The following is a 12,216-nucleotide window of genomic DNA, read 5'->3' on the forward strand; positions in this document are numbered from 1 at the left end:
AGAAGAATCCACGTAGATTCACAAAGGAAAACTACGAAATGATCATGAAAAATGGAGAGAAGATACAGCGAACATGGCTTCTATATTCACTTAGCTCAGACTCAGTCTTCTGTTTTGCGTGCAAACTTTTTGGAAAACAGGACAATGCCCTTACGAAAGAAGGATTTCGAAATTGGAAGAATCCGGGTGGTCATTTAAAAGAACATGAGTATTCAAAGCCACACATTACTTCTATGACGAGTTGGCATGAACTCCAGATGAGGCTCAAAACCAAGACAGCCATTGATCAGATCAACCAGGATTTGATGCACCTTGAGGTGCAGCACTGGAGAGGTGTCATAAGCAGAGTGATTTCCATAATATGTCACCTAGCTGAAAGAAACCACGCTTTGAGAGGGCATACAAATGTCCTATATGACCCACACAATGGCAATTTCTTGTCACAGGTGGAGTTGATGGCACAATTTGATCCAGTCATGAATGAACATTTGCGGAGGATTCAAAACAAAGAAACAAAGGTGCACTACCTCAGTAGTCAAATCCAAAATGAAATCATAGCAATAATTGGTGACAAAGTAATTGACGAGATAGTCAAAAGGGTGAAAAAAGCAAAGTACTTTTCTGTCATAATGGACTGTACTCCTGACATTAGCCACACTGAGCAACTTTCTGTTGTCTTGAGAGTCGTTAACTGTGAGCCATCAGTTGGTGCGTCGATCTCTGAACATTTCGTAGGATTTGTTGATGTTCAAGATACCACTGGCAAAGGTCTGTGTGACACACTGTTCGAGAAGCTGGACAAGTTCAGCTTGAGCATTGCAGACTGCCATGGGCAATCCTATGATAATGGGAGTAACATGATGGGACACAAACAAGGGGTTCAAGCAAGAATATTGCAAATGAATGAGAAGGCACTGTGTGTCCCATGCAGCAGTCACACCCTTAATCTGGTTGTAGCAGATGCTGCAAAATCTTCAGTACTCTCCATCTCCTTCTTTGGTGTTCTCCAGAGACTTTACAATCTTTTTAGCTCCTCTGTGCAACGCTGGGCAGTTTTAAAGGACCATGTTAAGCACGTAACAGTGAAGTCTTTGTCAGTGACCAGATGGGAAGCCAGGATTGACAGTGTTAAAGTGGTGCGTTACTACCTGCCAGAGGTCATAGACGCTTTGTCTGCTCTCCAAACCCTTTCAGTGCAGAAGAAGGACTCTGAGACGATGTCCACAGCAACCAGCATCAAGAATGAACTCATGACATGGAGTTTTGTGCTGTGCACTGTAATCTGGTACAACATATTGTATCAGATTAACCACGTCAGCAAGATTCTGCAGAGCCCCAGTGTTTCTCTTGAAACACTTAAAAATGAAACAAGCGCAGTGAGAGTGTATCTGGACAACTTCAGGGAAAGTGGACTTGCTGCCTCTCAGACTGATGCTAGAGAGATAGCAGAGAAGCTAGAGATTGACATGGCATTTCCTGAAAAAAGAAAGCGGAAAACAACCCGGCAGTTCCTCTATGAGGGCAGAGAAGAAACACAGTCCACTCCAGACGAGCACTTCAACAGAGAGTTCTTTCTTCCCCTAGTGGACACAGCTCTGAACAGTTTAAGTGACAGATTTTCATAAATGGAGGATGTTTATGGCCTTTATGGTTTTATTTTCTCAAAGGAAAACATGTCAAAGACTATTCAGAGTGGCAAACTTGAAGGCAGCTGTAAGAAACTGGAGAAAACTCTACATGACATAGATTCTGATGATTTGGTTTTAGAGATCAGGGCTGCTGTCCATGCCTTTCCTGATCATGTATCTTCTTCCCCAAAGAGAGATACTTGATTACATTTACAAGGAACAGCTTCTGGATCTTTATGGAAACCTCAGCATTGCCCTCCGTCTGCTATTAACTCTTCCAGTCACTGTTGCCTCTGGAGAGAGAAGCTTCTCAGCCTTAAAACTCATCAAAACCTATCTCAGGTCCACCATGTCCCAGGAGAGACTTTCAGGACTGGCTCTTATTTCAATAGAGCGCAATGTGCGAAGGTCTTTGGATCTGGAGGATGTGGTGTCAGCATTTGCACTCGCCAAGGCCCGTAAGCAGCACTTGTAGAAATCAGTGCTTAAAGGGTGCTAATGAGCATTGGCCTAATGTGGGTACATCATTTGTTGTACTATGTTTATTGTATTTTTGTGTTTTATTCTATATTAATATAGATTTTGATTTGGGCACATACAATAGTGTCAGCATTTGTACTAGCACTATTTTGTACTGTTTATATTCTTTATTTAAATTATTTTTATTGCAGTATTGTTATTATACTATGTTTAAATAATAACAAACATAAACAGTAAAGTACGTAATTGTTATTTTTATTACAGTGTTATTTACAAAAACTTTACTGTGAACATTTGGAATAAAAAACAAAATTTCATAAAGTTTTCGTTGGTGTCAGTTTATTATAACAACGGTGATGAACGCTGGTTTGAGGGGCCCCCTAGAAATCTTTGCCTAGGGCCCCAACAGACCCTAGAATCGCCTCTGCGTTTATTGAGGAAACAGAAAAAAATTAAATCAACGTGGACCAGAGACTGTAAAATATGGATACGCACGAATGGATCATCCACAGAGGAGGAGAAATCCATTGTTATCCGGGAGATTGGATACCTGGAAAAATTCCAATGAGATGGAAGGGACTAACTGAGAGATGCACAGTGAAGGTGAACTGGGGACTTGGAGCAACCTGGAGATGCAGGCCTGTCGTGAGTAACAACAAGGAAGTGTGCTCTGGTCTGCCATTTCCTCCCTCACTCTCTCTCCCTCTTTTTCTTTTTTCTTTTTCTTTTTTCTTTTTCTTTCCTTTCTCTCCTTTTTCTTTTTGTGATGTGGGACATCAGGGACATTATGAAGATACAAACAAGTGGAACTATGGACATGAGTGAACACTTTTTTCTGTATTTTGGATTTTCTATTTTTATTTTTCTATTCATGACTTATTTTCTCATCAATGATGGACTATGAGAGTGATGATCAAGATGAAATGAAAGAAGAAAACGACGGGACAACCCTTATAAATAAATATTTAGATTTTAATTATGAAACATTTGATTACTCTGGGAAAAAAATACATGATATGGACTGTGACTGTGACCCAGAAACAAATTTTTTTCATACCATGCAAAATGAATGCAGATATTATACTGACCAACAATTCAATGCTGATATTAAAATGATAGGTGTGTTCTGAATTATACATATTAATAGCAGAAGCTTAATTAAAAAAATTTCAAAGGTATATGATTTTTTGGGGGGCGTTGAAAACTAAATTCAGTGCTGTAGCGGTTTCAGAAACTTGGTTAAGTGATGAAATAGTAAAAGACTATGAATTGCTGGGGTATCGCATGTTTTATGTAAATAGGAGGAAAAAAGGGGTGGGGGTGTGGTCCTATATGTTGGTGGGACACTTCAGTGCAAACAAGTGAATAACATGTCTAAAGGGATGGATGACATGTTGGAATTCATAACAGTAGAAATTGAAATGGAAAAAACTAAAAACATAATCATAAGTTGTGTTTATAAAGCTCCTGTATGTGGAATAGAAATTCTTAAGGAACAAATGATTGACCTGTATGAAAAAATTATTAATAAGAAGACTGTTTTTGTATGTGGGGATTTTAACATTGATTTATTAAACCCACAGGGGCATATGGGAACAACTGACTTCATTAACACCATGTACAGTGGTGGTCTCTTCCCTAGGATCACTAAACCAATTAGAATTACTAGGTCCAGCGCAACTCTAATTGACAATATTTATTCTAACATCATAGACGCAACTGTTGGGGGATTGTTCATCCAAGATATAAGCGACCATTTTCCAATTTTTACAACATTTCAGTACAATCTAAGGGGAAATCCTGGGGGAGGGAAGCAAACAACATTTAGATTGAGAAATGCAGAAACAGTGGAGTCATTAAAAATGGACTTGATGAGACAAACCTGGGAATCTGTTTATGTTGAAGATGTAAATGTTGCATATAATTCATTTTTGAGTATATTTAAAGAATGTTATGATAGAAATTGCCCACTGAGAGCATGTAGTGAGAAAAGTAAAAAAGAAAATAAGCCATGGATATCCAAATCCCTACAGAATGCAATCAAGAAGAAAAACATACTATACAGGGAATTTATAAGAAGTAGAACAGATAAAAATGAAAGAAGATACAAGCTATACAAGAATAGATTGACAAAGATAATTAGGATAAGTAAGGAAAATTACTATAGTAAACTAATGGAGGATAGTAAAAACAATATAAGAGAGACTTGGAAAGTAATTAACAGTTTGATTAAAAAGAACACAGGTAAATCTGGCTTTCCCCAAGCCATCTTAAAGGGAGATACTCATATTTATGACAAGGAAAATATTGCAAATTAATTTTATAGTTTTTTTGTCAATGTAGGACCGAGGTTGGCAAGTGATATTGCAGCACCAATTAATACAGATTTAGTAAGTAATTTGACAGAAACTAATGTAAATAGTATATTTCTTACAGCCACTGACGAAACGGAAGTTAAGGGGATTGTCAGAGCATTTAAAAGAAAACGGTCCACTGACAATGGCCGGGTTTCCCAGATCCGACCTCTCTTAAGGACTTAAGAGAGGTTCAAAGAAGGTTTCACTTAAGAGAGAACCCTAAGATACGGGTGTTTCCCAGATTACTTCTTAACACCGTTCTTTAGTTCCGCTCTTTCAGAAGCTCTTTGGAGCAGCTGTCCGGTTCTGAAACCAAATCAATCGATGCCAGGCAAATCGATCACCGATCACTATCAGCGCATTTTCACAGCAGCACTGCTGCCTAACGCACTAATTCCCTGCTGCCTGTGCGTTATAATGAAAAATTAAGATGATACATATAATTCAATTACCCTTTTTCATCCAAGCGGTGCGTTACTCCGTTATTTCTGGCTACAGTGAGGCTTTTTTTCCCCACACGCAGAAACCGGGAGGAAACGTGGTGGGCATGTGTGTGCGTTCAAAAACATGAGCCAAGAGAAGGCGAGTTTCGCAAATCGCAACGTGGAATTACAGCAATCCCTGGTTTTTCGCAGGGGTTATGTTCCAAAAAGAACCCGTGATAAGTGAAATTCTTTTTACAATTATAGAGGGCTTCAGATTGCAGAGATCATCCCCGCCACGCACGTATTCCTGCTCTTCTGATGCTGCTGCATCCCGCAGGTGGGTTTTTTCAAGAGAAGAAAATAGTTATGGGTCGTTGTCTTCGCTCTTTTTTCTTCTGGGCAAAAAGATTCTTTAATATAAACCGACACCATGGATTATATTTGAGACTGTAATGAACGATTCATCAAAGGATCCCGTTGATCAGCTGCTGCTTCCCTGTCATCACATAGATGCGCTCGGGCGCGGCGCAGGAGGATCGGTGTCCCGGCTGCCTGGACAGCGCGGTCCGACAGCACGTCCAGGGGACTGAAGTGCTGACGCACGAATGCGTTCATAAAAACAGTTCTGCTTCGCGCACGGTGACGCGGTTGATTTGCAGCGAGAACATGCTGTATAGCAGCCAAATCATCAAATAAATGATATTCATGATGATCGTTTTATTTGTGCGTAATGCATAAAGCATATACAGGAACACACTTGTTATTCCTTATTTTTCTTTTTTTTTCCCCCTTTGCTGTCACCAATAAATGCTAAACAATATAAATCTAAAGTATAAAATAGATCAAAACTTGTGCGGGGTGCATTGTTTTAATATCTCATTGCTTGGTGTAATATTGTTTTGCCTGACGCGGCTGGATCTGTGAGTCTTTGTTCACTAAGATGGTTGTAAAGACTGGGTCAGCAGCATCTTTCATTTCCTTCTTAATGAAAGAGATACTTAAGCTAAGAGCGACTCTGGGAAACGCGATTTTCTTTCACAGGCTCCTTAAGAAGGTTTGAAAGAAGTCTTTCGCTGTTAAGAACTACTTAACTGATCTGGGAAACCCGGCCAATAATGGTTTTGACATGGCCTTAACGAAGGACACTATAGAAGGTGTGGTTAAACCTCTGACCTATATTTTTAATCTTTCATTCAGAACTGGAATATTTCCAAATGAAATGAAAACGGCAAAAGTAATTCCTTTATATAAGTCTGGTGGAAAAGAACTATTGTCAAACTATAGACCAGTGTCTTTACTTCCGCAATTTTCAAAAATTTGGGAGAAATTATTTGTCACAAGACTGGATAGTTTTATAGAAAAGCATAACATGAGTGAGAATCAGTACGGTTTTAGAGCAAATCAGTCTACTGGATTAGCACTTATAAAACTCATGGATGAAATAACTACCGCCATTGATAATAAATTAGACACGATAGGAATTTTTATTGACCTTAAAAAGGCCTTTGATACGATCGATCATGAATTACTAATGCAAAAGATGTATAAGTATGGCGTCAGAGGGGTAGCTTACTCCTGGTTGTGTTCTTATCTAAGTAACAGATGGCAATATGTATCTTGTGATAAAACTGATTCTGTGTTATTGAGGGTTACATGCGGGGTCCCGCAAGGGTCTGTGCTGGGGCCAAAATTATTTATTTTGTATCTGAACGAACTTTGTAAAGTATCAAAAAGTATGAACTGTATAATTTTTGCAGATGATACAAATTTTTTTTGTTCTGGGGACCAGTTAACTGAAATTATAGCTACTGTTGAAAATGAGATGAAACTCGTAAAGAAATGGTTTGATGTAAATAAGTTATCTTTAAATATAAGTAAAACAAAGTTTATGATATTTGGGAACCGTAAAATAGATAAGGTAGTTAAATTGAGAATAGAAGATAAAGAAATAGAAAGGGTGTTTGAGACAAAATTTTTAGGTGTCATCATGGACCATAAATTAAATTGGAAGATGCATATTAATCATGTCAAATCTAAATTAGCTAAATCGATAGCCATATTATATAAGGTAAAAGATATGTTGAACCAGCGTGCTTTGTATATTTTGTATTGCACTATGTTTATTCCCTACATTACATACTGTTTAGAAATATGGGGGAGTGCATATTTTACCCATACTAAACCGATCTTTATTCTTCAAAAAAGAGCGGTAAGGATTATCACAAAATCAAATTATAGAGAACCATCAAATGAATTATTTATTAAATTAAGGGCATTTAAATTCTTGGATTTAGTGGAATACAAAATAGCACTGATAATGTACAAAGTGTTCAACAGATTGTTACCTGGTAAAATTGTAAGCATATTTAAAATAAGGATAAGTAGATATGAGCTTCGAGGGAATCGTATGATTGAAAAACCAAAGTCTAGGACTAAAATTAAAGATCAATGTATTACTGTAAGGGGAGTAAATATATGGAATGCACTTGATGATAAATTGAAGATGTGCCAGTCGATTTATGCTTTCAAACGTTTGTTTAAGTTTAATGTGTTTGAAAAATATGAGTGATCCAGTAGATGATACTATTACGGAATTATGTTTTGGGATTGTGTAAACAATATGATTTATTTTTTTTATATTATGTTTTGTATGTTTTATCTGAATAAGTTGATCATGTGAGAAGGGTAGGCGTAAATAAGCAATAGCTTCAGCCTATTCCTTTTCGGTTAGGTCTCGTTTTTTTTTTTTTATGTGAACTAATGCTTTCAGTTGGTGACTACATTATGAATGACCTGACCGAAATAAATATATTTTCATTCAAATATATTTTCATTTCATTCATTCATTACTTGGTTCCAAACGCTATTAATTCTGTTTTTATCTTAACTTAACTGAAGAAAATTCTGGCACATCCACTTTTTAATTGGATAAAAGACTTTAGGGGAGATGCTTATACAGATTGGGGTGTCATCCGCATAGCCATGGTAGCACATTTTGTTCTTTTTCATAATTTGACCAAGTGACAGCATGTACATACTAAACGGAGACCCCAGAATTGAACCTTGAGGAACTCCACATGTTATATTGTGTTAACTCTGATATGTAGTGTGAAGTTAATCAACGTTTTTGAATTAAATTGTCATTATGAACGTAACAGAATTAGGTAAGCTCAGAGAAGTTGACTGCTGCGTTTTTCACAAGTTTACAATTGTTAACAGAAGTTACAGGACAGGCCATTCCCTGATGGTATTTAGGTATTTAGGGCTTTGTTAACAGCTGAGCAGTGTCTTTAGACACATCTGTGCAAAGCCTCACAGAGTTCTTGTTTGTCTAGAAGGGGCTCATTTATTGACCCTTCATGTTGTTTCAAGACTTTAAGCTGACTTAAAGGTTAGCTAGGTTTAGTTGGACCATCTGATAACACGAGACCCCCATGAAGGTTGGCCTGGTGACTTCTGGTTTGTAAATAACCCAGTGTCTTTAAAAACCATCTGTTCAAACCTCTAACAGAGGTCCTGTTTTAGTTGACCCCTTGACCCTTTGTGTTTTAAGGATGTCTTTTTGTTTCTTCATACCAAGCCTCTTCAACTGAAAAGTCATGTGTGTGACCATCTGTTTTTGTCAATTGTCCATCTATACATTCACTGTTCCAAATATGGTCATTCCTGTCATCCTTACTGAATAAAAGCGCCAGCTCTGCAGAGAGCCAGTTGAGAGAAGTTCTGACGAGCTCTAAAGAGGAAGGCCGTGTTGCCTAAAGCTTCTCAGGATTTCTCTCCAACCTTCTGCAGAAGGCATTGAAAATCATTTCTGACAGTCTCTGGTGTCTTTTTCTAAGTTATTAATGTTGTGATGATTTAGAAACCTAACAGTAGTTACCTAAAGACACAACATAGTCTTTGTCTTTTCGGTAGGACTGAAACCAGGTTAGTGCTGTGCTTAAAAGTCCCACCCAGTTCTTCAACCTGTCTATCAAGATGTTCTTGTTGATTGTGTTGAATGCAGCCCTGAGATCCAGTAAGACTAAGACTGAAATGTTGCCAGTATTGGAGTGGATATCATTAAGGACCTTTACTAGAGCTGTCTCAGTGCTGTGATGTGGCCGGAAACCTGACTGGAAAACATCAAAACCATCATTTAGTGTCAGGAGGTTGTACAGGTTTTTGAAAAATGGGTTAAATTCAGGATATCAACATGCATACAAGAAAAGGCCACTCCACAGCTACGACACTTGCTCAAATGAAGGATGATCGGTTGCTTGAAATGGATGACAAAAAGATAGTTGGTACTGCCCTGTTGAATATGAGGGCAGCATTTGATGTCCTTGACCATAATGTGTTATTGAAGTTAAGCTGCTATGGTTTTGAATCAGCTACTATTGCATGTGGTAAGAGTTATTTGGCTGATAGGAAAAGCACTGTTTACTTAATGGTAGCGATTCCAAGCTGAGAGCCGTGAGCTGTGGGGTTCCCCAAGGGAGTTCTTTGGGTCCACTTTTATTTTCAATATTCACCAATGATTTACTGTTTATTCTAAATCTGCCACAATTGCAATGTATGCTGACGACTCGACAGTTCATACATCTGCAAATGCGCCTGCTGAATTAACTGCGATTTAAAGGGTGGAATTAAAATTAACATAGAAATGGATGATAAGAAACAAATTAGTTCTGAATAAGGTGAAGAGAAAGCATATTGTTTAAGGTTCAAAACCTTTCTTAAGAAATTACCCTGTGCTATGCTGACCTATGGGCGCTGGCCCGGCTCCTGCTGTGAAAGGTCAGCAGCTAACGGGGATCTAATAAAACAACCAAACAAACGGTCAAACACTTGGTGGATTCTGACCTGAGAGACTGCAGGTGACAGTGTGGACTCTCCAGTCCAGGACACAGCTTCTTCAGTCCTGAATCCTGCAGGTGGTTGTTACTCAGGTCCAGTTCTGTCAGACTGGAGGACTGAGAGCTGAGAACAGAGGACAGATCTGCACAGATGTCCTCTGAGAGGTTACAACCACTCAACCTGCAGAGGAGATTAAAGGGAAATGATGAGCTTATTTAAAAGTTGATTATGTAATTCAACAATGAAATAAATGATATATTATCAATGAATACTGATTATTTCAACTTATAATCATTAAGCATTGATCATAGTGATCGCTAAATTTCTCTTATCTGCATGTAAAGTTTCCTGAAATGAATCATTGATGAGAACTGGTCCCACATGAACCTGAACTTAGTTGAACAGTGAATTTAACTGGTTCCCTCCATGAACACAACATGTGATTGTAACTAAAACAGATCGTCCGTGTTCATCCTTACACAACTTTCTTTGAGGCTTTGACCACCGGCAGCAGCCTCCGTAGAACCTCCTCTGAAGCTGAGTATTTCTTCAGCTCAAACAACTCCAGATCTTCTTCTGATGACAGTAAGATGAAGACCAGAGCCGACCACTGAGCAGGAGACAGTTTATCTGTGGAGAGAAGCCCTGACCTCAGGGACGATTGGACCTCCTCCACCAGAGAACCAGCGTTCAGTTCATTCAGACAGTGGAACAGGTTGATGCTTTTCTCTGCAGACAGCTCCTCACTGATCTTCTTCTTGATGTATTCAACTGTTTCCTGATTGTTCTGTGAACTTCTTTGTTTTGGGTCCAACAGACCTTGTAGGAGAGTCTGATTGGTCTCCAGTGAAAGACCCAGGAGGAAGCGGAGGAACAAGTCCAGGTGTCCGTTTGGACTCTGTAAGGCCTTGTCCACAGCACTCTGATACAGGTCAGTCTCTGTGTTTCTTTGTTCCTCCAGCAGGTTGACTCCAGACTTGATGAAGGTCCGATGGACATGAAGAGCAGCCAGAAACTCCTGAACACTCAGATGGATGAAGCAGAAGACCTGGTTCTGGTACAGGCTTCTCTCCTCTCTAAAGATCTGTGTGAACACTCCTGAGTACACTGAAGCCTCTCTGACATCGATGCCACACTCTCTCAGGTCTGGTTCAAAGAAGATCAGGTTTCCTTTCTGCAGCTGTTCAAAAGCCAGTTTTCCCAGAGACTCCACCATCTTCCTGCTCTGTGGACTCCAGTGTGGATCCGTCTCAGCTCCTCCATCATACTTGACCTTCTTCAGTTTGGCCTGGACCACCAGGAAGTGGATGTACATCTCAGTCAGGGTTTTGGGCAGCTCCCCTCCCTCTCTGGTTTCCAGGACTTTCTCCAGGACCGTAGCAGTGATCCAGCAGAAGACTGGGATGTGGCACATGATGTGGACGCTTCGTGATTTCTTGATGTGGGAGATGATCCTGCTGGTCTGCTCCTCTTCTCTGAACCTCTTCCTGAAGTATTCCTCCTTCTGTGGGTTAGTGAACCCTCTGACCTCTGTCACCATGGAAACACACTCAGGGGGGATCTGATTGGCTGCTGCGGGTCGTGTGGTGATCCAGAGATGAGCAGAAGGAAGCAGGTTCCCCCTGATGAGGTTTGTCAGCAGCACATCCACTGAGGTGGACTCTCTAACATCAGTCAGGACCTCATTGTTGTGGAAGTCCAGAGGAAGTCGACTTTCATCCAGACCGTCAAAGATGAACACGACCTGGAACTCTTCAAAGCTGCAGATTTCTCTGGTTTCAGTGAAGAAGTGATGAACAAGTTCCACCAAGCTGAACTTTCTCTCTTTCAGCACATTCAGCCCCCCGAAGGTGAATGGAAGAAGTAACTGGATGTCCTGGTTGGCTTTGCCTTCAGCCCAGTCCAGAGTGAACTTCTGTGTTAGGACTGTTTTCCCGATGCCGGCCACTCCCTTCGTCATCACTGTTCTGATTGGTTCATCTCTTCCAGGTGGGAGTTTAAAGATGTCTTCCTGTTTGATGGTTGTTTCTGCTCTGTGTGGTTTCCTGGATGCTGCTTCAATCTGTCTGACTTCATGTTCATTGTTGACCTCTCCAGTCCCTCCCTCTGTGATGTAGAGCTCTGTGTAGATCTGCATCAGAAGGGTTGGGTTTCCTGCTTTAACAATCCCCTCAAACACACACTGGGACTTCTTCTTCAGCTTAGACCTAAGCCGCTTTTTACAAACTTTAGCAAAAGCACCTTATTAAAGTGGAAAAAAGAAACCAATTAGTGTTTATAAAGTTCAACATAATTCTCATAAAGAATATGGATGTGAACCGACACTGATCAACTTTAACGTTACGATGAGCTGTACAGTATTGAGTAGAATTACCTTTACCACCAAAACACCTCTAAACATTCAGGACGTGGAAGTGACAAGAACATTTTGGGGGTCCTGGAGTTTCTAGTACCAGGATGTTAGCAGTACAGCCCTGATGGGTCATG

The 12,216-nt window shown here is 39.8% G+C and overlaps 1 pseudogene; it reads right to left on the reverse strand.

The window, feature by feature from the left end:
- The window catches only part of LOC133440397 (NACHT, LRR and PYD domains-containing protein 12-like), a 49,478-nt pseudogene extending 38,253 nt beyond the window's left edge, over positions 1-11,225 (reverse strand).
- Positions 11,226-12,216: the final 991 nt, after the last annotated feature.

This window comes from Cololabis saira, chromosome 3, assembly GCF_033807715.1.
Source record: "Cololabis saira isolate AMF1-May2022 chromosome 3, fColSai1.1, whole genome shotgun sequence".
Taxonomy (NCBI): Eukaryota; Metazoa; Chordata; class Actinopteri; order Beloniformes; family Belonidae; genus Cololabis; species Cololabis saira.